The sequence below is a fragment of the Notamacropus eugenii genome, chromosome 2 (assembly GCF_028372415.1).
Source record: "Notamacropus eugenii isolate mMacEug1 chromosome 2, mMacEug1.pri_v2, whole genome shotgun sequence".
Classification (NCBI taxonomy): Eukaryota; Metazoa; Chordata; class Mammalia; order Diprotodontia; family Macropodidae; genus Notamacropus; species Notamacropus eugenii.
Window position 1 is genome coordinate 121,224,080 of NC_092873.1, and position 26,982 is coordinate 121,251,061.

Consider the following 26,982-nt stretch of genomic DNA (forward strand, 5'->3'; position numbering starts at 1 on the left):
TTTTATTTGGAACTGTAAGAACAATATCTCTATATAAGACATACAAAGCATACTCTTCTACTTTTGAGGTGCTTATAGAGCTTCCTATTGCTGTTCAGTTGTGCCTGACTCTTCTTGGCGAAGACACTGGAGTGACTTGTCATTTCCTTCTCCAGCTCATTTTACAGATGAGGAATTGAGGCACATAGGGTTAAGTGATTTGCTGAGGGTTACACAGCTAGACTTGAACTCAGGAAAATGAGTCTTCTTGCCTCCAGACCTGGTGCTCTATCTTTTGTTACCTAGCTACCCTACAGAGCTACCTTCCATCTGAGAAACATTTTTAACTGAGAAAATTGAGGCTTACTAGCTTATTCAGAACCTTCTCTTAATTTTGAATAGTTGTAAACATGTTGACTTTTCAGTGACTGAAGTGACGTTTGTTGATCTGTTAAGCCAAAAGAATGAGAGATATGAAAAATTGGAAATGATTTTAAATATCTTAGGAACTAAATATGAGAAAATATATTAGTTTAGCCATCATAATAATAAACCATTCAAAATAGAACAATGCATTATTAAACCTAAGCTTCCAATATATTATGTAGTGTCCTATCATTAAATTGAAATGCCCAATGATTTTTCTACTTACTGCTCAACACTAGAGGAAAAATGAAAGTAAGGATGAGGTTGGAAGGAGAAAGGATAAAAGACATTATGTAAGGTGGGCAAGGGAAGAGGAAGAAATTCACAGTACACAAAATTTCAGACTTTGAAAGGATCTAAAGAGCTATTTAGTCTAACCTATACTCCCCTTCCCCATTCCCACCAGTCACATGAGTGGTAATCTGTGGTCACCCAGATATTGATTGAAGAACTCCAGTGAGGGAGAATCTACTGCTTCCCAAGGCCATACATTCTATTTTTGGATAATTTGAATGCAGGGGTTCTTAGGCTCTTTAGAGTCATGAACCCCCTTTGATAATCTAGTGGTCTATGGACCTCTTTTCAGAATAATGTTTTTAAAGGAATAAAATCAAATATTTAGGATTACAAAAAGAACAAATTATATTAAAATAGTGTCAACAACAAATTTTAAAAGAAGTTCCAGACCCCAGGTGAAGAACCCCTACTCTAATGGTTAGAAAGTTTTCCTTACATTAAATTCCGTCTCATCATGCTTGAATTTAACCTCTATTGCAGGTCAAAAAGATGGGTAATTGTGGGACTCTTGATAAAGATTGTAGGTGTTTGTACTGAATTATAAGAAGAAAAAAGATGCTAGTTATAGGCTTTGTCTAAAGTTTTCAGCAACTAGAGTATTCCAAAGAGAATTGTAGATCTGATTTATAGACAACACTCTGGCTTGTGGGGGTATGATATCCTAATAAATTGTTGCGTCTGTTGTGAAGTTTCAGTCTGATTTCTCTACAAACTCCTGCTGTTTCCATTTAACAACTACAACAGAAGGAACAGAGTGAAGGGAAGGGGGGAGGGGGAACATCCACTACCATTATCTTATTTTAAGAAATAGAAGCGTTATGATGGCACTGGAAGAGGATGGTATTGAAAACAATTGAAAATGATGTGTTGCCTCTGGTACTAAGCACCTCATCATACCCTTGAAGGAAGAGTGAAGGAGAGATAACAACAAATATACTTCCCTGTCAGTCCCAATTTCTATGTCGGGTATTCATTTTGAGTGCTAAAGATGATGTTCTAATACAGATTTTGTCCCATTTCTATTACAACCTGGGAGCTGCATTGAAAAATGTGAATGGAGTGCTTAATCCCTCCAGGGAAGTGGTTCTCTAGTTGAGAAAGAAAAAAAAACTATAGATAAAAAATGTGAGCAAACACAGAGCTTCATTATCTAGCAGTTGCCAAAAATCATATTAAAAAATTGAGGGTGAAAACCCTACATTTTTCTTTTTCTTTCTTTCTTTCTTTCTTTCTTTCTTTCTTTCTTTCTTTCTTTCTTTCCTTCTTCCTTCCTTCCTTCCTTCCTTCCTTCCTTCCTTCCTTCCTTCCTTCCTTCCTTCCTTCCTTCCTTCCTTCCTTCCTTCCTTCCTTCCTTTCTTTCTTTCTTTCTTTCTTTCTTTCTTTCTTTCTTTCTTTCTTTCTTTCTTTCTTTCTTTCTTTCTTTTTTCTTTCCTTCCTTCCTTCCTTCCTTCCTTCCTTCCTTCCTTCCTTCCTTCCTTCCTTCCTTCCTTCCTTCCTTCTTTCCTTCCTTCCTTCCTTCCTTCCTTCCTTCCTTCCTTCCTTTCTTTCTTTCTTTCTTTCTTTCTTTCTTTCTTTCTTTCTTTCTTTCTTTCTTTCTTTCTTTCTTTCTTTCTTTCTTTCTTCCTTCCTTCCTTCCTTCCTTCCTTCCTTCCTTCCTTCCTTCCTTCCTTCCTTCCTTCTTTCTTTCCCTCCTCCCTTTTTCTCTCTTCCTTTTCCCTCCCCTTTTTCTTTTTCTCCTTCTCCTCCCCTTCCTCATCCTCTTCCTCCCTTCTCTCTTTCTTTGTCTCTTCCTTCTCCGAGCTCTTTTTCTCAGGAGAAAGTATCTTGAAATATCAAAAAGGATGTTAGCATGTCTAGGGAGAGAAAGAGGTCAGGAAAGAAAGTAAAATAATTTAGCATTTTCAGACACAGTAACAACAACAACCTTTACCACAGGTGGAAAGAGAACCATTTTATTACCAAGATTCTTGGAATTTAGACTTAAATACAGTCACTTTAATTATCTGTACTGTAAGTTGTGTTTTGAGGGCCTGTAAAACAATTAACAGGGACCAAATTCCAACAGTTGGTTTGATAATACTTATCTCAAAGATATTTTTATGAAACTCATAGAAGCTCAGACATGATGTCTTTTAAGTGCAAAACATTATGAAACAGTGGCTGAGGAACTTTACTAAAGATCACAACTAGGGAATACTATAAACCACATTTTACCATAATTGTAATTGTCAGCTGCCAAAGAAGTCCTAAATTTTGAAGTAATTCTTCAAAAGCAAACAGCTCCTGTCTACTGAAGATCTATAGAGTTCTGTTTTGAACTCAGAATTGAAATCTAGACTCTTGAGCATTTCCTACAATATTATACACACACACATTTATGTATACATATAATATAGATATATATATGTATATATAAAATACATATACATATACTAAAAGTTAATATCTCAGAATTCCATAGGATCATAGATCTGGAGGTAAAAATTATCTTATAGGTCATCAAGTCTACCGTCACCTCTTTTTTAAAGATGAGAAACCTGAATTCTGGGAGAGGTAGGATGATTTGCCCAAGATCTTTTGGAGGCGGTTGGTGGCATAGAAACTCAATACACAGCTGGAAATTATCAAGTCTTCTGTGACTCAAAAGATTTGTTTGGAGCATTTAGAAGTTTAGTGACTTGACCATGGTCATGAAACCAAGACATTGTGAACATGTATACATCGTACCCATCTGGTTTCTAGTTCCTCTCTTTACTACGCAAAGCTTCCTCTCACCTCTTGTTGTTTAGTTGTTTCAGTTGTGTCTGTCTCTTTGTGACTCCATTTTTGGGTTTTCTTGGTGAAGGTGAAGGGTTTGCCATTTCCTCCTGTAGCTAAGTACAGTAAAATGGAAATTCTAATATATTTCCTCACTCCCTTTTTAAACTGAAAATATTTTTTTTAAACAATGTACTTCTGACTTTCATGAAAGTAGCCTTATCTATTCATAAGTAATTATATATTTTATAACACACACGTATATATTTATGTATTTTATATGTAATATATTATTTATGTGTATTATCTATGTATGTATTCTTTTTCCTTTTTTTCTTCCTCTTCTTCCCTTTTCACATACATACATATAAAAAAGTTCTTCATTCCCTCACCTCAATTATTATAGAGAATATATATTTCTCAATAGATACAACCAATCAAATTCATTAACTAATAAATATAAACAATTAAAAGAGAAGTGAAATCATTTTGAGACATTGAAGGAAATAAATGATATCACATAGAAATTATATCATATATGGTTGGTTGAGGACAGTCATTAGCCACAAATTGTTTTGGAATCCAGTGATTGTAATAGGAAACCACTCATTATACTCTTATTCCTTGTCTTACAGGGTGGTTGTGCCAAAAGTTCTTTGTATGTAGTACTATATAAAGGCAACCTGTTATTGTAATCTTTTACCAAAATTGTCCTCATTATCATTAATATTTTAGTGAAGGACTCATGTCCTATTTGAATTGGTTTGAATCTACTTATAGAGTAGACACTTAATACACAATGCTAAAGAATGTCATAAACTCAAGTCCTACTGTGCCTGATCATGGCAGAGAATTGACTGTAGGTTCTCAGAAAGTCAAGAGAAACAAAATTCTGATAAGTGCTACCAAGCTAGCACTTCTATCATAAACCCACCAATTAATTGACATAGTAGGCTCAGTTTCACATTTTGTGGTCTACTTATGTACTGAAATTGTTCTGAGAGTTTATCAGTGACTTCTTAATAAACAGATCAAATTTGAAAGCCCTGAGCCTCCTTACCATTTCTAATACTCTTGATTCTCATCACTCTTTCTCTGTTATTAATATATTCACCTTGGAGGAAACCAGTATTATGAAACCAGTATTATGAGACTCATTATTATGAGACAATAAAGAATCATTCAGCTTTAAAGATAAGATGAGAGTCAGAAAAGTATATTATCTTTAAATCTAAGGAAAGAGGCACATGTAGGACAACATCTTGGCCTGATCAACTTGTATTTGTAAATGGAACAAATAAGACTCGACTCATGACAATAATACCGTTAATTTTTTAAAGTTAATGAGGTGATTTTGGAGGTCTTTGTTCATTCAAACAATGCCAGCTTCACTAAACCTACCAATAAGAAAACTTAGAAGTGGCAGGCTAAATCAAGAAGGTTAGAATGGGCATTTTGTTGCTCTGTACCTTACCCAGAAGATGTAACATGGGAAGTAAATGGAAAGTATAAGGTGTGAAGTGAGACCAGAGGATGAAACGCAATAGTACAATAGTAGCAATTTATCTTCAGATTATACTGATGACTCACCTCTGTAAGATAGTCTGTCAGGTAATAGAAACCTCTTCATTCTGGAAGCTCACTCTACCTCTGAACTATTTTTCACATTAGAAGTACCCTTTGCCCTAGATGCCTGAGCATGTGGTTTTAGAATCATAGATTCAGTGCTAAAAGGAACCTGTGAGATCATTTACCTCAACTACCAAATCTTGCAGATAAAGAAACTGAGACCCAGAGAGAAAAGGGACTTGATCAAGATCCACCTGAAGTAAAGGGCAGACTGAAATTCTCTGACTCCAAAATCAACACCATTTTCACTATATTGTAAAATTCTTCAGGGCTGGTCCTCAGATTACAGTCACTCAGCCAATTAATTGATGGATTTGTTGTAGAAGTCATTCTAACTTGGTAGCACTTATCAAAATTTGGTTTCTCTTGACTCTCTGAGAACCTAGAGTCAATTCTCTGCCATAATTAGTCACAGTAGCACTTTAGTGTATGATATCCTTTAGTACTTTGTATTAAGTATCTATTGTATAATTAGCACTGCACTGTGAGAAAGCAAGAAGTAAATTGCAAACTCCCTGAAGGCAGAGTTGATGCTATCTCTTTGTGCAGTTTATGGTCTAGTAAGAGACTAATTCAAGTAGGGGATTAAAGTCCTCGACTAAAGCATTGATAATGGCAGAGATCTGATTAAGAGATTATAATAACAGATTGCATTCATATAGTGCTCTGTGCAAATCACTTTTGGCACAATCACCTTGTGAGTCAAGGAGTACAAGTTTAATGATTCCCCTATTTCATAGATATGGAAACTGACTCAGAAAGGTAAAGTGATTTGCCAAAGATGCACCGCTAGTAAGGCATAGAATCAGACTTTGTATCTGGACCTTTTGACAGTATTCTATGTCTACAAAAACTCTCAACTCCTGACAATTACTATGTTTTATTAGTAGATGTTATAGGACATAAGAATACTCAGAAGGAATTTGGTAAATCACATGCATTTATCCTTATTTGTGCTTTGAGATAGAAAAATAGCTTAGGTTTACATAATAAATTGGCAGTTGTGATTTCTCCTCAGCCATTCTCTCATTTTTCACATTAGTAAATAGGCTCAGAGGGAAAGTAGATGAACTAGATTAAATAGCTAGTGAAGTGACCAATCTGGGCAAAGGATGTAAGTCTTCTGTTTCCATTTCCCATTGTTCTTTCTATCACTCTAGTGAATTTAATGAGTAATCAGTGCTCACATTTTTAATTTTTTTGCCTTTCAGGATTAGACAACTTTATTTACACACATTTAGGGACTACAAGAAGCATGTCCCAGTAAAGGAGATTTCAAGGTACAATAAGAGATGCTTCACCCTTTCTGCCTTCTTTTTCTTTTAAGACTTGAATTAATTAATTAGTTTTTAGTTTTCAGCACTCATTTCCAGAAGATTTTGAGTTCCAAGTTTTCTCCCCATCTTTTCTTTCTCCCTGAGATGGCATGCATTCTGATTATTCCTTCCCCAGTGTGCCCTCCCTTTTGTCATCCTTTTTCTCCCCCTCCCCTTTACTTTCTTGAAGGACAAGATAGATTTCTATACCCCATTGTTTGTATATTTTACTTCCCAGTTGCATGTAAGTCTTGTTTTTAAGACTTTGAGTTCCAAATTCTCTCCTTTCTTCCCTCACCTCCCAACCCCATTGAAAAAGCAAGCAATTCAATATAGGTTATGCATGTGTAGTTATGCAAAATACCTCCATAACAGTCATATTGTGAAAGACTAACTATATTTCCCTCCATCCCATCCCATCCTCCCCCAACTAGTTTATTTTCTCCTTTGACCCTGTCCTTTTTCTAAAGTGTTCACTTTTGACTATCTCTCTCCCAATCTGTCCTCCTTTCTGTCATTCCCCCCTCTCCCCCTTATCTCTTTTCCTCTAGTTTCCTATAGGGTAAGACACCCAATTGAGTGTGTATATTACTCCTTCTTTAAGTCAAATGTGATGAGAGTAAGGTTCACACATTTCTTCTTACTTCTCCACTGTTGGTCCTCCATTGTAAAACCTTTTTCTTACCTCTTTTATGTGGGATAATTTACCCCCTTCTATCTCTCCTTTTCTCCTTCTCCCAATATATTTCTCTCTCATCCCTTAATTTTATTTTTTAGATACCATCCCTTCATATTCAATGCACCCTGTGCTTTTTATCTACCTGTCTATCTATTTCCTTGAACTACCCTAACGCTGAGAAAGGTCTCATGACTTACAAATATCATACTTCTGTGTAGGAATGTAAACAGTTCAACTTTAATAAGTCTCTTAAAGTTTTTCTTTCCTATTTTCTTTTTCATGATTCTCTTGATTTTTTTATTTGAAAGTCAAATATTCTATTTAGCTCTGATCTTTTCATTAAGCATGCTTAAAAGTCCTCCATTTCATTGAATGTCAATTTTTTTTCTCCTGAAGTATTATACTCAGTTTTGCTGGGTAGGTAATTCTTGGTTTTAACCCTAACTCCTCTGACCTCCAGAATATCAAATTCCAACTCCTTTGATTCCTTAATGTAGAAGCTGCTAGATCTTGTGCTATCAATTTGTATTTCCACAATAATAAAATTGTTTCTTTCTAGCTATTTGCAATATTTTCTCCTTGCCCTGGGAACTCTGAAATTTGGCTACAATATTCCTAGGAATTTTCCTTTTAGGATCTCTTTCTAGAAGCAGTTGGTGGATTTTTTCAATTTCTATTTTACCCTGTGGTTCTATAATCCCAAAGCAGTTTTCCTTGATAATTTCTTGAAAGATGATATCTAGGCTCTCTTTTTTCATCATGGCTTTCAGGTAGTCCAATAATTTTAAAATTATCTCTCCTAGATCTATTTCCAGATCAGTTGTTTTTCCAATGAGATATTTCACATTGTCTTCTTTTTTTTTCACTCTTTTGGTTCTGTTTTAAAATTTCCTTATTTCTTATAAAGTCATTAGCTTCCATTTGCTTCATTCTAATTTTAAAGGAATTATTTTCTTCAGTGAACTTTTGGACCTCCTTTTCCACTTGGACAATTTTGCTTTTAAATGTATTCTTCTCATTGGCTTTTTGGACTTTCTTTGTCATTTGGATTAGTTTGTTTTTTAAGGTGTTATTTTCTTCAGTATTTTTTGAGTCTCCTTTAGTAATCTGTTAACTCGATTTTCATGATTTTCTTGTATCACTCTTATTTTTCTCTCCAATTTTTCCTCTCCTTCTCTTACTTGATTTTCAAAATCCTCTTTGAGCTCCTCCATGGCCTATGACCAATTCATATTCCTCTTGGAGGTTTTTGATGCAGAAGCTTTGACTCTGCTGTCCTCCTCTGGTTATATGCTCTGATGTTCTTTGTCACTGAAGTAAGATTCTATAGTCTGAGTCCTTTTACAAAGTTTATTAATCTTCTCATCCAAACACTTGACTTTCTAACTATTTGTCAAGGTTGGACTTTGCTTCCAGTGGGAGTGGGGATGAGTGTGCTGTCTCAGGCTTCAGGGATTTTGTATCAGCTGTTTGATCCCTTACGGTATGTGAGCCCAGGGCTCTGGAAGCAGCCTCTGCTGCTGTTGCTACCACCACTGTCTCTTGTTTAGAGTCAATTTTTACAGGTATTTGGAGGGCTTTGGGGAAGAGTTCAGGGAGGTCTCTACTTTTGCTCCACCACTTTGGTTCCCCAGTTCTCACATTTGAGAAGTCAGCTAGATGTCACATTGGATAGAGTGCTATCCTAGAATCAAGTGTGACCCTGAACAAGTCATGTGACCTCTGTCTGCTTCTGTGTTTTCAACTATAAAATGGGAATAATAATAGCAGCTACCTCCCAGGCTTACTATGAGGCTAAAATGAGATAATATTTGTAAAGCATAGTACCTGTCACATAGCAGGTATTTAATAAATGTTTGTTTCCTTCCTTCTTTGTGACCAAGGACTGTTTTCTGTCTGTGTATACACATGCATACATACACATGTGTATATGTACATATGTATATGCATGTATATATGTATACATTTGTATATATACACATGTACATGTCTATGTACCACTAGTGCTATAAACACAGTATCTACCATATTGCAAGGGCTTAATAAAAGTTTGTTGATTGACTAAGACAGTTCCTTAAAGTTTAAAGATTATTTTCCCATAATAACTCCGTTAGTCAGATAGAGCAACTATTGCTATTCCCATTTTATAAATGAAGGAAACTGAGGTTACTAAATGTCTAAATCACTATTTATACTCAGGTCACCTGATTCAAGTCTAGCCTGCTTTCCATTCCGTCATCAACAAATAATTTTCTGAAGGAGGTATTTCAAGGTTTTGAGCCATATGAGTAATATGGTCCAGATAAATTGACCTTCTTGCTATCTCCTATATAAAGAATTCCATTTCTGTTCTCCATGCCTTTGCAATGGTTATTCTCCCATGAATAAAATGTACTCTTACCTTACCTCTACCTCTTAAAACTTTCAAAACCTTGCGCAAGAGCTGCTGTCTATATGAAGATTTTTCTGATTTCCCTAGCTGCTTTGTCCCCCCTCCCAATAAATATACCTTGTATTTATATTGTATATATTTTGTACATATTTAATTATTCACATGTTGTTTCACCTGATGCATATAATCTCATGTGGTTAAAGATTATTTAATTTTTTTTTCTGGAACATAGTAGACAATCTTTCTTTGTTTAATTGAAAATCAGCTAATCTTTACTGGACAAGCCATTTACGTTCTTTGAAGCTCAATTTCTTTACCTGTAAAACAAGGGGTTTGGATTAGATGACCTCTAAGGTCTCTTTCATCTGGAGGAAGAAAATCCTATGAAAACCTCTTAAAGTTAAAGGCAGACCAGAAAAATCCATCTATCTTTCTTCAGACAAGAAGAAGCTACATAAATGCCTGAAACTTCAAATTCCATTTCTAAAAGAGATTAAAGGCTTAATTAGTAAATTTAACTATGTTTTCCACCCCCCACCCCCCTTTTTTTTTTTGCTGTAGTCTCACTTCCCTTCTTGGTTTCAGAGAATTTTATATCTCTCTTTTGATTAGTGAAGTCAGAATCACCTCTACAGAATCAGTGACATTTATGAGAAAACCCCATACTGGTAAAAAACACTTCGCAGAGCTTTATATTAGGTTGACTGCAGCTGTGATTGAGAGTGTAATAAAAATCAACCGAACAGTGTATACAAATGCCATTTGTGGAAGATCTTACAGCAGTGTGTGAGCAAAGGTCTAATTAAGATGTTATAGAACATCTGAGATGGGGGTTTCCATCAAGGGAACACAGGGTGTTTGTTGTATTACATAAGCTCTTCATTTGATTAGCCATTCTATATTAAGAAATCTTCTGGAAAGTTCCTCACCTTGTCTCCAGCTTTTCCTTGAGCCAAAAATAGTTCTTTGCTCCAGACTCAACACGTGTCATTCTTTTAGGTAAGCAGTGTTTGGTGACTCATTCTCTGCCTTTTACCTACAGTCTGGGTAGGAAATAAGTCACTTACTAACCTAAAACCTGCCTCAGTTGTTTCATTACTATATTTCCATTCTTGCAATTTTTCACTTTTTAGTGGCCATAAGTCTTATGACCTCTGTGGTGTCCTGGATCTTTTCCTTGTCTCCATGCATTAGACTACCTCTGTTTTCAATTTCACACAATCTCTTATCTAGAATTTTTCCATTTTTTGGGGGGATCCTTCTCTCATGAGCAATCATTTACCACTTAGCTCAGTCTCACCCTTTCCACTAGCCTTGTCTGTTCTTCCTGTTAGATGAAGTACTTAGAAAGGGAAAATTACCTGTATGACTTTATATAAAACTGTGAATGCCACTTCTCATCATTTGCAGGTACTACTGCACTGACATCCATATGGCCCATGAGTAAATTCAATCTCTGATTTCTTTTTTTTCCCCTCTTTCTATGGCAGCTGGTACTAAAGGGAGAAAAAATATAGGACTCTAAGAAAGGATAAATGTTCTTATACATTAAATAAGATGAATGAAGCAATTTATTCTGAAATCACTTTAAGATTCTGTTCAAATACCATTTTAAAATTTATTTTAGAATGTTCTTTTATAAGGAATATAGCATTCTTTAAGAGCTAAACTTGCCCATAAAAGTTTCCAAGCTATTACTAGGGTGTTGGCTAACAGAAATATTATGCACATGATTACATAATTTGCTGGATTGATAACTGATGGTAAGGGGGAGGCTTCATGCTTTTTTAATGATAAAGTGGAAAATTGAGGTAGCTAGGTGGTACAGTAGATAATGTAGGGCTTGGAGTCAGAAAGACCTGAGTTCAAATCTAACCTCAGATATTTACTAGCTGTGTGACACTGGGTAAGTCAGTTAACCCTGTTTGCCTCAGTTTCCTCATCTGTAAAATAAACTAGAGAAGGAAATGACGAACAACCCTAGTATCTTTGCCAAGAAAACTGCAAGTAAGGCCAGTGAAGAAACAAACATGACTGAACAACAGAAAATTGTATTTTTCTGAGTCAGCTCACCTTAATTCATATATATATATTGGAACAAAGTATGCACAGAGATGCTCCTGATGGGGTTCTTTTCTTTGCCTTCTTTGCTTTCACTCCTTTCTTTTAAAAAATCATATGAAGCATATTTCCACATTAGTCATGTTGTGAAAGAAGAATCAGAACAAAAGAGAAAAACCACAAGAAAGAAAAAATACACAAACAAACAGAAAAAAAGGGAGAAAACAATATGCCTCAATCTGTATTCAGATTCCATAGCTCTTTCTCTGGATATGGATAGCATTTTCCATCATGATTCTTTTGGAATTGTCTTAGCTCATTGAACTGCTGAGAAGAGTTAAGTCTATCAAAGTTGGTCCTTGCACAATGTTGCTGCTGCTGTGTATAGTGTTCTCCTGGATGTACTCACTTCACTCAGCATCAGTTCACATAAATCTTTCCAGGTTTTTCTGAAATCTGCCTGCTCATCATTCTTTTTTATGGAACAATAGTATTCCATTATATTCATATGCCATAATTTTTAAACTCTTCCCTAATTGATGGATATCCACTCAATTTCTGAGTTTTGGCCACCACAAAAAGAGCTGCTATAAATATTTTTGAACATGTGGATCCTTTTCCCTTTTTTATAATCTCTTTGTAGTATAGACCTAGTAATGCTATTGCCGGATCAAATGGTATGCACAGTTTTAAAGAGTCCTTTGGGAATAGCCCCAAATTACTCTCCAGAAAGGTTGGATCAGTTCATAGCTCCACCAACAATAGCTAGTGTTCCAATTATCCCACACCTTTTTGAGCATTTCTCATTTTCCTCTTTTGTTATGTTAGCCAATCTGATAGGCATGATGTGGTACCTCAGAGTTGTTTTAATTTGCATTTCTCTAATCAATAGTGATCTAAAGCATTTTTTCATGACTATAGATAGCTTTAACTTCTTCCTCGAAAACTTTGACCATTTATCAATTGAGGAATGATTTGTATTCTTATAAATTGGACCCAGTTCTCTATATATATTTGAGAAATAAAACTTTTATCAGACACGCTGGCTGTAAAAATTCTTTCTCAGCTTTCTGCTTCCCTCCTAATCTTGGTTGCATTGACTTTGTTGGTACAAACACTTTTCAATTTAATGTAATCAGAATCATCCAGTTTTGCATTTCATAATGTTCTCTGTCTCTTGTTTAGTCACAAATTCTTCCATTCTTCATAGATCTGTAAGCAAACTATTCCTTGTTCTCCTAATTTGCTTTTAGTCTCACTCTTTATGTTTAAATCATATATACCTTTTGATCTTTTCTTGGTATATAGTGTAAGATGTTGGTCTATGCCTAGTTGTTGCCATAATGGTTTTCTCAAAAGTTTTTATCAAATAATGAGTTCTTATCCCAGAAACTGGAGTCTTTGGGTTTATCATAGTCATTAAATTACTATAGTCATTGACTACTGTGTCTTCCGTACCTAACCTATTCCAGTGCTCCACCACTCCATTTCTTAGCCAGTACCAAGTAGTTTTGATGATTGCTGATTTTCTTTTTTTGTTGTTTGCTTTTCTTTTCATTAATTCCCTTGGTATTCTGGACCTTTTGTTCTCCCAGATGAATTTTATTATTTTTGATGGGTTAATTCTTTTGCTATCTGCCATATAAAGGAGAGCATATGAAAGGAAAAGAAATTTGAAACTTTGGAGTATGACTTCATCAGTAAAACTGAAATAATCATTAAGGGGACTGCTTTCTCACATTGCTCAGGTACCTGTACGGCAGTTGTAAGCCCTTTTAATTACAACTGAGAACAAACAGTCTTTTTCCACAGATGTACTTCTGGAGGTAAAACTCAAAGTTAAATCATTAGAGAGGAGCCTAGTGTGCCTCTTCTTGGAATTTTTATCATCAATGACCATTGGGGTACACTGAAAACAAAACAAAACTTTGATATTGGAGTTAGAGGAACTGGGTTCAGATTTCCCTTCTAAATTCTTACTACCACTGTAATCTCAGAAAAGGCACTTAATTTCCTTGGACTACTGTCTCATCTTTAAAATGAATAGGCTGGACTAAATGACTTTGGAAGTCCTCTTAAGCTTTCAGTCTATGAAGCTATGAGATCTCCTAGCACTCTGACTAACTCTGACTAATTCCATTTCCTTTACCCTACCCATTCAAAAACATAGTCTAGCACATAGTTCCCTAGGAGTTCCTAATGCCTTGTGCCAATTTCAAAAGCATTGACCAAAAGAGAGACAGAGCAAACCAATGGAGAGAAGGATCCTAGATATTGTATGTGGGACAATACTCTAGTTGATATTTTCCCCTACAAATTACAAAGAGTTTTTGTTCTTAAATCATCTCTTTTATCAAGACTAAGAAAGGTTCATATCTATCAGAAATACTAAAAGTCCCAGGCTGACTTTCCCTAACCATCATTGCTTATGAAAACATATCTAAGACTGCTCCCTGGGTGGATTGCTCTCCTTTCACTCAGTTATTTCTATCACACCTGCACTGGCTGCACTTTCATTCCTTTCCTATTTTGACCCATTAGTGAAACAGTTGAAATTCTTTGCCAAACCCTAACCCTGAATTCTACTATCCTCTTCCCTTGCTCCTATTTATACACAACACAGTTTGGTGCAAATTTGTTATCTAATGGACCCTTCCTGCAGTAATGTGGTTCTACTCTACCCTAAATTATTCACTATCTCATTTTCCATAGTAGTTTTTTTAACCTCTTCAAGTTTCCTATGGTACTCCTCTCAAATGACCCCCTTTCATGCTTCACTGTAAAAATTGAGGCCACTTATTGAGGACTCCTTCTTCACCCCTTCTTATCTCATACCACTCAGACATATCCTGCACCACCACTATCTCCTAGTCAGATTAGAAGGTGAGCTTTTTCTTTGCTTAGACCAACTTCTTTATAATCTCTCTAACCTTGATCTCATCCCTTCTCATACTTTCTAGCAAATTGCCTCCACTATCTTCCCCAACGTCTTTCTGATCTTCATTTTCTCTCAGTCTGTACCGGCTCCTTCCCTGACATCAACAAATAAGTCTATTTTCCCCTCATTCTTAAAAAAAAATTCTCCTAATCTCCACCCATCACTACTAGCTGTCATCATATATCTCTCTTCCTCTTATCAGCTCAATTCCTTGAGAAAATTTTCTATACTACTTCCACCTTCTCCCTCCTCACTCCTTTCTAATCCCTCAGCAACTTGGATTCCAACTTTGTCATTCAACTGAAACTACCCTCATCAAAGTTGCTAATGATCTCTTAATCGCACAATATTTTTTTTTCTTTTCTCAACCCTTAAAAAAAACAACTTCTTTTCAGTCTTTTACATTGTGGATCACTTTCTACTCCCAGAGACTCTCTCCTTTTTGGGTTTTTGTGATATTTTCCTCATTTTTCTTCTATTGACTATTCTGTCCTTCTGTATCTCCTCTGCTAGATCTATTCATACTGTGGATTAGTGGGATGTCCCACTAATAATGGGTGTTCCCCATGGTTCTCTTCTGGGCCCTCTTCTCTCCTTCCTCTATACTATTTCACCTGTTGATTCCAGCAGTTTCTATGAGTACAAATATCTCTTCAAAGAAGATTCTCAGATCTATGTCTATATCTAATGACTCTCTTGAGCTTCAGTCCTGCATCATCAATTGCTTTTTGGACATCTTGGACCGAATTTTTCATTGTCATCTCAAAGTCAACATTCCATCCCCACCACACAATTTTCCTGTTATTGTCAAGGGCATTACCATCCTCTTAGTCACTCATTCTAGCATCTTAAACACTTTACTTGCACTAACCCCACATACCCAATCAGTTGTCAAATTTTGTCTGTTCTAACTTCACAACATCTTTCATAGATGTACTTTGGTCTCTACTCACATTGCCATCATTCTGGTAAAAGACCTCATCACCTTTTACCTGGACCATTGTGATGGCTTGTCTTCTAATTGCGCTCCCTGTTTCATGTCTTTACACTCTAATCTATCCTCCATTTAGCTGCCAAAGTTACTTTTTAAAGCAAAGATCTAATCTTGTCACCTCCCAACTCAATTAACTCCAAAGACTCACCATTACCTCTAAGATTAAATGTGATGTCCTCTGGCACCGAAAGCTCTTTACAAACTTCCTCCTCCTTATTTTCTATCTTCTTGTACTTTGCTATCCTGTACATACTCTATTATTCAGATATACTGGCATACATTCTACTTCCTGCACATAAAATTCCATCTCCTGTCTCCATGCTGTCTTCATGCCTGGAATGCTTTCCTTCCTTCCTTCTAACTCTTAGGTTTCCTGATTTCCTTCAAGACTCAGCTCAAATTCCAACCTATGCAAGAGACTTTCTAGCTCCTTCCTCCAAAACACCCCCAACTACTGGTGCCTTCCTGTCTTGTGAGATTAACTTCCATTCACTTTGAGAGAATCTGGTGCATAGCTAGTCATTTCTGTGTTGTTTCCTCCTTTGAAATGAAACCACTTTGAAGACAAAGACTGTTTTTTGTTTATTTATTTGTTTTTTTACCTTTCTTTGTATTGCCAATACTTAGCCCAGTGTCTGGCAGATGTTAAGTGCTTAATAATGCTCATTGATTAGACAATGACTGACTGACAGACTGATATAAGCAAATAAGCATGTCAAAAGAATGGTTGAGGGGCATTTTCTTTTTGGGCAAAAACTGTGACTTAATTGGTATAGGAAATTCCTTGGGAAGCAGTCTTTCTAGAACAAAGCATTTGTCTATCTCCTAGTCTTAGATGGTTTGTGTGTGTGTGTTGAAATTTCAGTGACTTGCCCAGAGTTCAAGAGCCATTGTGTGTTAGAGGCAGGACTTGAATCAAGTGCTTACGTGGCATACAGCTGACTTCTGCTTCCTAGTGAGCAACGATTTGGACCATTTAGAACAATTAGATTACAGAGCACTTGGACTTGCTGGACACCCCCCTCCATCCTCTAAGAAAGCAGAGACAATATTTAATTAGGATTTCCAAGCACATGAACTTTTGGGGAAATCTCTGGCTCAGTACAAATGTGCAAATTCATAAAAAAAAAAAAAGTAGCTACTATGCAGTGAGGATATAATTCTTTACACAGAGACACACAAATATTCTTGGAAAAGAATGGAATTGGATTACAGATCAATACCTAACATACATTCACTAGGTACTCTAGAAAAAAAAAACAAATAGGAGAGCTGAAAAGGAGAGCAGAACACTAGCCATTATTTGTTTCCTTCTTCCACCAAAAAGAAAGCACTGAAGGAAAAAGGTGAAAGAATAGGGCCTAGAGCTCCCTCACTTACCAAGATCCCAGAGCTGAAAGACTGAGCCAAAGTCCTGTTTCTCTTCAAGTCTTTCCCACCATTTTCTTTGTGGCTAGATCATGAGTCAGGATCTTCCCTATTGCCCCTCAACTAGAGGGTTCCAGGTAAAGTTACACCTTTTGCATTCTAAGATGTAGGACAGATATGAGGGTCACTCTAGAGTATTATATTATTAAGGGGTAGAAGAGTTCTGAAGAGAAAAGCAATTGCTGTCTCCTTTTGTGAAGTTTTGTTAGACCTGAAGAAGAGGAGGAGCTCTTGATTATGCCCTATCTTTTAAAGAGGTAGAAAATAACAAGTTTTCCATCAATTATTGACTCCCTTGTCTATATTGCCAGGCACAGTTGACTAGGCCTGCTAGCTTTGAATTTTTGTGCTTAGGAAATGCAAATTCACTTCAATATAAACCAGAGGAAAGCCTGATTTCTGGGCCTCAATCTCCTCATCTAGAAAATGAGGGAGCTGGACCATATAATCTTGCTAGAAAGTATACCACCAATGTTTTATGATAATGAAAGACATATACAATAGAAACAAAAAAATTATACATAGGTTAAAAACTTCAAAACCAAATGTAAATAACTTTTAGAACATTCATTATAGCAGGTTATCTTTGCCACCGGTCTGTCTGTGAGGACAGTTAAGAACTGAATGTGTATGTGTGTGTATAGTTTTAAAATCATCAATTAAAATTAAGTGGATTTAAATTAATGTTATGCCTTTAGCAAAATTAAATTAAATGCAATAAGCCAATTAACAAGCCAAACACATTGCTAAATTCCAGAGATAAAAAGATAAAATCTCTGGCCTCAAGGAGCTTATTTCCTGTTAGAGTACACAAGTATATACCAACTATATAAAAGTAAATACAAGGTAATTTGGGTAGGAGGATGAGGCAATAGCAATTAGAAGACCATTTAGGAAATGCCACTTGAATTGAACTTTGAAGGGAGCTGGGGATATCAATTTACATATTTCATAGCCATTAAATACCTGTTCTGAACTCACTTGAATCTTTAAATAGGGTATTTATACTACCCTCAGAAATCAGGAAAACTCTCCTAAAATCTCCTAAGACACAGGACAAATAGAAAAGACAAATCTGGCATCACACAAATTGTATTAATTCATTAAAACAGTCACTTAGCCTAAGTTCCTAATGGCCCAAGTGACTGATGATTACTCATTAAATGAAGGATTCTTACCATGACTTACCAGACTTCAGGGGGCCTATGAATTTTTAAAGTTTGAAAAATATCTTGATAATTTCATTTCAATAAAATTGGTTTCCTCATGCTTTTGCTTATTTTATTTTATGCATTAACAACATTATTTTGAGAAGAGGTTCATGAGTTTGATCAGTCTTCCAAAGGGGCCACATAAAAAGGCTAAGGACTCCTGTATTAGATGTGACCCACTGGCTCACTATGTTCATTTCCAGCTGGAGAGATGACTAGGTTCCTATAGTTTTCTGATGAGTTTGAAAAGTATTGGGAGTTCGATACTTAGAACTCTAGCCATAATTCACAGTGGCCCAAAGGACAACAACTGGTTAAACCAGGGTGTCTATGTATGAAGGGCACATAATAAATGGAGACTGTATAGAAGGGAAAGGGTGGGGAGAGTTCAAATATCTGTTGAGGAAAGTCTAGTGAACAAGAGTTAGGGTCAGAGACATCCAGTCATGGATGACTTAGTGATCACACCGTACTCACTGGGAAGTAGGGAAGGGGAAGAAAATAAACAATTATTAAGTACCTACTATCTGCCAGGCACCATACTTAACCACTTTTACAAATATTATTTCTTCTGATCTTCACAACAACCTTGGAAGTGCTATTATTATCCTCATTTTGCACTTGAGGAAACTGAGGCAGTAAGAGGTTAAGTCCCTGTAGCTAGTAAATATAGGAAGTCATTTTTGAATTCAAATCTTTCTGACTCCAGTCAGATTCAATGCTCTAGCCTCTGTACCATGTAACTGCTTCTATAGGTGAATGATAGCATTCAGGGGATTGTAGAGCCCTAAAGTTCCACTGAATGGGGGCCAACCTTTTGTGCAGGAGCAGCTTCAGCCTGATAACCCCTACCTGATGGTGTTGGTGGTGGGGTAAAGTACTTCTAGCAACTTTCTGAGGAGATATTTAAATTCCCAGCTGATAGTTTGAGTAGAGAATGTTTCTATTTAAAGTTGTGGCCCCAGGTAGATTGAGGAATAATGATTTCTCAGATAGAGAGTGCTCCAGCTGGGCCTTAGTAAAGATATCTCAGGGCTGTAGCTTTAAATACAAGCAACGTTCGCCCTTGAAAGCCCCTTACATCAGGGCATTACCCTAAAGAATTGGTCAAAAGGGAACTTTTCAAGCCTCTGCAAAAGGTCTATATCTTGGCTAGGTTTCCCCAGGGCCAAAATGCTTGCTAAATAAACTTGTCCCATATAAATACATTATACAGATATAGCTCTTTATAGTTTAGAAAGTCCTTTTGCTTAAATGATTATGTATTTGAAACTGAAAGATACCACAGAAATATAATCGCTTCATTTTGTAGATGACAAAACTGGGTCACAGAGAGGTTAAATGATTTACTGAGGTCAGACAGGTTGTATGTAGCCAGCCTTGGGAATGAATTCAGGATAACAAATTCCAGGTCTAGTGCTTTTCCATTATGATATGCTATCTATAATTATTTCATTTAACTCTAACAACAATCTTAGAAGGAAGAAAGGACAAGCATTATCATCTTCTTTTATATATGGAGAAACTGAGTCCCAAAGGTGATTTGCCTATAAATTAGCAAATGACAATGTGAAGACTAAACTTGAGGTCAGATTCTTTTTTTCTTTTTTTCTTCTTCTTTTTTAATTTATTTAAGTTTTCAACATGCATTTCCACAAAATTCTGAGTTCCAAATTTTCTCCCCATCTCTCCCCTCTGCCCCCCACCCCAAAATACAGAACATTCTAATTACCCCTACCACCACTCTGCCCTCCCTTCTAACATCTCTCCCTTCCCTTATCTCCACCTTCTCTTTTGTCCTGTAGGGTAAGATAAATTTCTATACCCCATTACCTGTATTTCTTATTTCCCAGTTGTATGCAAGAACAATACTCAACAGGTGTTCCTAAAACTTTGAGTTCCAACTTCTCTTCCTTCCTCCCTCCCCACCCATTCTCACTGGGAAGGCAACCAGTTCAATATAGGCCATATATGTATAGTTTTGCAAATGACTTCTATAATAGCCATGTTGTATAAGACTAACTATATTTACCTCCATCCTATGGCACACTACTGCATGGCCAAGGCTAGGCTGGACTCTGCTCTGCGTCTCATGTGACAGACCTTTCCCATCAGCTTTTCAGGTCACCCTGGGCTGGAAATCTCCTCCACTCTGTTGTTCTGTGGCTTCTGCTTCTCTGGAATTTGTCGAGAGTCTTTCTTCACAGTTATTTTATGGGCTGTGGGGGAAGAGCTAGCTTATGTGCCTCTTTCTACTCTGCCATCTTGGCTCCATCTCCCAAGGTCAGATTCTTAAGACCAATTTTCTTTCTTCTGTATCTTCTATGTCCTACTTGTCATTGTCCATTTCATTAAAATTAAGGTAGAAAGAGGAGAAGAAAGGGGTGGAATGGGGAGTAATATTAAGGTGAGAATATTCATAGTATTTCTTTTGGAAATTCTAAATGTTAACTAGATCAGAACTATGTGACATCTTTTAAAATAAAGTTTAGTAGCAGCTTGAAATTGTTTCCTAAGTATGATTTGCACATACCATTCCTACTGTTATCTCCTCGACCTCTGTCTACATTTTGCTGACCTCTTTTCTTGCTGACTCATGGACTTTCTGTTTAGGGCCAAATCTATATAGAGTTCTCAGAAGGTTAGTATGGTGATAGAAATTCCTATACAAGCAGAAAATATCTCTTAGGATCATTACTTCTTGGAAATGCACTGTGATAAATCACCCTTAGCTCTTATTACAGTAATTGTTTGCATTTATGAGGCACTTTAAAGCATGTTAAACCATTTTCTCCCAACAACTTGGTAAGGTAGGAAACCCAGGTATCATCTCCATTTTGCAAGTGAGGAAACAGAGCATTTTAAATTTTGCAAAGCAATTTGTAAGTATTATCCCATTATCATCAAAATAAGCCAGGGAGGTGGGTGCTATTATTTTCATTTTCCAGATAAGGAAACTGAGGCAGGCAAAGATTCCATAACTTGTGGAAGGTCATATAACTTCTTATTACTGTTGTTCCGTAATTTTTCAGTTGTACCCAACACTCCATAACCCTATTTGGGGTTTTCTCAGGGAAGATATTGGAGTGATTTGCCATTATCTTCTCCAGCTCATTTTACAGATGAGGAAACTGAGGTAAACAGGGTTAAATGATTTGCCCAGTGCTGCACAGCTAGTAAGGGTCAGAGGCCAGATATGAACTCAAGAAGATGAATCTTGCAACTCCAGGTGCTCTATCTACCCTACCACCTAGCTGTCCCATGAAATTCGTGTATCAGAATACGAAGTATTCTGATTTTGTACTTATTCATTTCGTTGGAAAGAGGGTACAGTTTTTTTGTGTGCTTAAATAAATTGCTTTTTCATATTATATGATTTTTCTATTGATCCTTCTAGAAATTCCCCAAAGAACATCCAGCCAATTATCTTAAGTCACTTCTTTCTTTTGATAGTTTTTGAATATACTGTATAGTGTTCAGGATGTCCATCTCCAGACTCTTAGTGGCCCCATTCCCTTTTTCGCTCATGCATGTTCTTATCGTCTTTTCTATATTTCTCCTTTGCACATTATTGTTGGTAATTTGTGACCGCTTGCCTCAACACATCATACAGTTTCCTTTGGATCACCTGAATGTTTGAATTTTCTGAAATTATGGTTTGTAGTGATTATGACAAAGGATTGCTGAGAGCACATTGGCATTAAAAGATGATATTCAGAGGTAATTGTCCCCTGGTATCATTGAAAGCCTTATACAAATTCCCAAACGCATTCCAGTATAATCTCTTATTATAAGGCAGCTTATGGTGGCACAATGGAACAAGTGGTGGATGTAGAGTCAAGATGACCTGAATTCAAATGCAGATACATTAGTATCTTTGTGACCCTGGGCAAGTAACCTGTCTGCCTCAGTTTCCTCTTATTTAACATGAGGATAATAACAAGCATTTTCCTTCTTAGGTTGCTGCAAGGATCCAGTGAGACATTTATAAAATTTGCAAAACTTAACACATACTAGAAATGCTAGTTGTTGTCATCATCACCACCATCATCATCATCATCATGATCAGGGCCATTTACATTGAAAAATCAATCTTAAATAAGCATAGTCATCCTCTCATTAATGGGTTCTCTGGATGACTACATGTGATCTGGATTTTTGCACCATGTCTATACACACATACACACACATGCATATATAATGTGTATATATATATATATACACAAATACACATATGTATGTGAATATGTATGTATACATATATACACATACACATATATACATACGTATATAAATATTTGGTTAACCTCTCTTCTTTCAAGTGTCAATGGCTTTCTTTTCCTAAGGGTTGATAGCTAAGCCAGTAGGAATTTTATTGAAGAAGTACTATGTGATGTTCCAGGGCTTGGTCCAATTACTGCAATGAGATTTATGGAATGAAATATTGGGAAGTCCTCTTCATCGGCAGAGATTTTGTTTTCGTTTGAGCTCTGCATGTGACATCTACCATGAAAAAACCTTACCTAAGCATATGTCTACCTGTTTTATCTGTTACCAAGCACTGAAACTACATATTTTTGAACAAACCAATCTCTTGGGATGTGTCTATCATAAAGTCTTAGAGTTTTAATACATGGCAGTGAGGGAATTTATCTAAGTAGTACTCTATGACTTTCATTTTGTTCAATTTCATATGTTTAATCACTTTTTTTGACCAATAATAGGTACAGTGAGATCTTTCTCCATTTGTTAGTCAGCTTTGTGATTGGGATAATGTGCTTTACTATAAAAACATTTTAATCAGAGATTTCCTTGCTGCATGCATAGATCATTCTCATGGTTTTTGTAAAAAATCAGAAAATTGGTAGATGGATCAGCAGCTGTTAATGTCTTCCTATTTTTAAAAATAAAAGTACTGCCTATGACCTTTCTCATTCCTTTTGAATCTTCCTGTTTCTGTGCTATCTTGAAAAATTGTTCCTTTACATTTTAAAAACTGTTTTGCTTTGGATTTCTGGTCAAGTTAGCTGCCTGAATGGAAAACAGACTGATCAGTTCTCATAAACTCTAACAAAACTGAACTTCATGCCAGACTGATTAAACCTCAAGAAATCTAATGAGAAACTAGAATGTGTGACTTCTACCAACCCAAAATTGCACAAAAAAGTTACATTATACCAGGAAAGGGGATTAGACTAGTGACAGTAGCTTCCTAAATTGACTAGGGATGAAACATGTAGAATTTATATTTTATGTCTGGAGGTGGGGTAGCTAGGTGCCCAATGGATAGAGTGCCAGGCCTGGAGTCAGGAAGATCTGAATTCAGATGTGGCCTCAGACAATGAGTAGTTGTGTGACCCTGGGCAAGTCACTTAACCCTTTTTACCTCAGTATCCTTATCTGTAAAATGAGCTAGAAAAGGAAATGACAAACTACTCTAGTATCTTTGCCAAAAAAATTCCAAAAAGGGATTATAAAGAGTCATAGATGACTGAAATGACTAATTAACAACTGGGGGGGGTTGTAAGAGCAAAAAGTAATCTGAAAAAGCCCCAGGGTGGGAACCTTGAAAGCTCCAGGGAGCAACAGTAGACAGAACTAAGTTCAATGCCATCATAATCAGACTAAAACACTCCAGGGACCAGGAACCCTGAGGGGGCTCATATTCTGTCTTGAAATATCATAAAAGCTGCTGAAGATCCAGCATTATGAACCTCAAAGATTCAAGGGGGACTTAACGTTAAAGAGTTAAGGTCATTATAGGAAGCACAGGAACTCAAGACAAACACCACTCAAGAATGAACACCCAGAAGCACAGGAGGGAGAGGAATCTGTCCCTAATACACTGCCCAAGTTCAGGAAACAAAATGAGAGAGACAGGTAAAACAAACAAAACATTGACATAGACAGTTATTACAGATTTAGAGGTCCCCCAAAGAAGGAGCAAATAATTATATGACAAATGTAAGTAGAGACTCAGAGGAAAAATAAATGGACTTTCCACAAGTTCTACCTGAATGCCTAGAAGTAATAAAGCAAGAAATTTTTTAAAAAATCTTGAAATAATTGAAAGGAGAATGACTTAGAAGAGAAAGTAGCAAACCTTCTCCAAGTAACAGACTCCATGAAAACTAGACTAGGCTAAACAGGAATCAGTGATTCCATGAGACAATAAAAACTTTTCAGCAAAATTGCATTTAAAAGAAGGGAATAAAATGTTAGGTATTTGGTAACTAACCTGGAAAACAGATCAAGGAAAGATCATTTAAGAATCATTGGATTGCCTGAAAGCCATGATTAAAAAAAAAAAAAAAAGGCTGGACTCTGAGTTTCAAGAAATCATAAATGAATACTGCCCCAGTTATATTAAAACTGAAGGGGAAAGTAAAGTTAGAAGTAATCTACTGATGATCTCTCTTTTTAAAAATTTATTTTGTGTTTTCTTTTTCCTCAATTACATATACAATTTTTAAAAATAGTGCTTTATTCTTTTTCCAATTACATATGAAGACAAATTTTAGTATTCATTTTTACAAGATTTTGAGTTCCAAACTTTTCTACCTCCCTCCTTTCATCTCTTCTGAAAATGGTAGGCAATTTCATATAAGTTATACATGTGCTATCATGTACAATATATTTCCATATTAGTCACAGTTGTGAATGAAGAAACAGATCAAAAGGAAAAAAAAACATGTAAAAGAATAACATGCAAAAAATATGCTTTAATCTACATTCATTGTTCATCAGGTTTTTCTGAAATCTGCCTCTTCATCATTTCTTATTGCGCAACAGTATTCCATTACATTCATATACCACATCTTGTTTAGTCATTCTCCAATGGATGGGCATCCCTTCAACATCTAATATTTGGCCACCATAAAAGAGACTGCTATAAATGTTTTTATACATGTACACATAGTTTTTTATGATCTCTTTGGGAAACAGACTACTTAGTAGTAGTATTGTTGGATCAAAGGGTATGTACACTTTTATTGCCTTTTTGCTCAAGGCTATGCTTAAGGACCTGGTGGTTCTCAGAGCTAGGATCTGCTATTTCCTTGGCTCTGCTGAGTCATGTGGGGATTGGTGGTGCTGGCAATTGTTGGCTTCCAACACAATGGGGCTTAGGATCTCTTACTGATTTGCTGAGGTGGGGCTTGCTGCTAACTTCCTGGAATGCTTCCTGTCCTGGACTGGACTCTCGTTTTATCACAGTGAGACAGACCTTTCCTGCCAATCTTCCAAGTTTCTTGGGCTCAAAGATTGTCACCCCACTCCGCCCTTTTGCTGGTTCTATTGTTATAGAATTTGTTTTGGGGCATTATTTTATGCTTCCTTGGAGGTGAGCATACAAGAGTTATGGCAAATTACTACTTACCCTGCCATCTTGATTCCCAGAAGCCTATCCTAAAAACAATTTTAATATTAATTTTTAAAACTTTGAGTTCCACATTCTCTTCTTTTGACCATGTCATGCCTCTACATTGAGAAGGTAAACAATTCGATATAGGTTATACTTGTGTAGTCATGTAAAACACTTCCATCTTAGTCATACTGTGAAAGAAAACAGGGGGGTGGAGCCCAGATGGCAGACTAGAAAGACATACTTACACCGGGTCCTCCCCACAGTCCATAAAATACCTGTAGAGAGGGACTCTCAACAAATTTTGGAGCAGCAGAAGTGGAGAACAACAGAGTGGAGGAGATTTCCAGCCCACAGTGACCTGAAAGGCCCACAGAAATGTTGGTTGCACTAGACACGGAGCCAAGCAGGGAGCTCAGCCCAGCCTTGGCCAAGTAGCAGTGTGGCACAACGAGACTCTGGGAGGAGGACACCTCCTGGGCAGAATCTCCAGTCGTAGTAGGAGGTCCTCAGATCCCTTGGACCATAGGCACCAAAGGTCAGTGATGAGGTTTTATCAGCAGGCCAGGAAGGAAGAAGTGCCTTCTCATAGCTCCGGCAACAGGCAGCAGCCACAAAGCCTACACAGCAGCCCTTATGGAAGCTCCATTGCTGGAGTGTAAAAACCCCTGGGGGCATTGAAGAGCTGAGTCTTTCCTCAGCCCTGGATGGAGGCCCTGGGTGAGCTGGTGAGCTGGTCTTTGTCTCAAACTGAATGGTGGCCCTGCCCATCCAGCTTATCTGAAAGTCAGCCCTCAGTGCTAACTTGAGAACTGGAGTCCAGGTGACTGTGGAGAGGTGTCTGCTAAGATTCTGGGCATAAAAATCCCTCCCTGCATCCAGACCAGTACACGCTTGATTGTGCCACCTTGGAGGAACTGAGATCTCACAGATTCCCAGAGTATACCCTACTCTTGACAAAGGACCCAAAAGTCAAGTAACTGGTTGGGAAAATGCCCAAAAAAAGAAAAAAAAAATAAGACCATAGAAGGTTACTTTCTTGGTGAACAGATATCTCCTCCCATCCTTTCTGATGAGGAAGAACAAGGCTTACCATCAGGGAAAGACACAGAAGTCAAGGCTTCTTTATCCCAAACATCCATAATAAATATTCCATGGGCTCAGGCCATGGCAGAGCTCAAAAAGGATTTTGAAAATCAAGTTAGAGAGGTGGAGGAAAAACTGGGAAGAGAAATGAGAGAGATGAAAGAAAAGCATGAAAAGCAGGTAAACACCTTGCTAAAGGAGACCCAAAAAAGTGCTGAAGAAAATAACACCTTGAAAAATAGGCTAACTCAATTGGCAAAAAAGGTTCAAAAAGCCAATGAGGAGAAGAATGCTTTCAAAAGCAGAATTAGCCAAATGGAAAAGGAGGTTCAAAAGCTCACTGAAGAAAATAGTTCTTTCAAAATTAGAATGGAATAGATGGAGGCTAATGACTTTATGAGAAACCAAGAAATCACAAAACAAAAC

The 26,982-nt window shown here is 36.7% G+C and overlaps 1 protein-coding gene across 8 annotated transcripts in view; it reads left to right on the forward strand.

Annotated features, from left to right (window-relative positions):
- Nucleotides 1-26,982, forward strand: part of MLIP (muscular LMNA interacting protein) — a 384,978-nt gene that overhangs the window by 337,435 nt on the left and 20,561 nt on the right. The window contains exon 12 of one of the 8 annotated variants that reach the window (XR_011974323.1): nucleotides 6,300-6,368. The exons of the other annotated variants lie outside the window; for them this stretch is intronic. The gene's annotated coding sequence lies outside the window, so the exon portion shown is untranslated. The remainder of the gene's footprint in view (nucleotides 1-6,299; nucleotides 6,369-26,982) is intronic. 8 annotated transcript variants of the gene reach the window in all.